Genomic DNA, 311 nt, shown 5'->3' with positions numbered 1-311 from the left:
TAAGCAAAAGAAATGGCTGATAGGATTCTGTGCAGTTATTTGGAACATCTGATTAGAGCGGAATAGCAGAATTTTTTAGAGAGTAGAAACAAGTGCTAAAGGAGTTAAGATTATGTCCTTCTTGAGCTATAAGGAATGGTGTGGAGTAGATCCGTTTGGTTGTTGATGGCAATGCTAGAGATGACAACGAATTACAACTTTTCTTTATGTTTATGATTTATTTTTGTTGTTCTTAGTTTCTTTTGCTCCACTTTATTGTGTTGAGCTACCTATATTCAAAAAAAAAAAAACTACGACTAAAATTTTTAGCT

Source organism: Arachis ipaensis, chromosome B10, assembly GCF_000816755.2.
Source record: "Arachis ipaensis cultivar K30076 chromosome B10, Araip1.1, whole genome shotgun sequence".
Lineage (NCBI taxonomy): Eukaryota > Viridiplantae > Streptophyta > Magnoliopsida > Fabales > Fabaceae > Arachis > Arachis ipaensis.
This window is presented reverse-complemented; position numbering follows the sequence as displayed.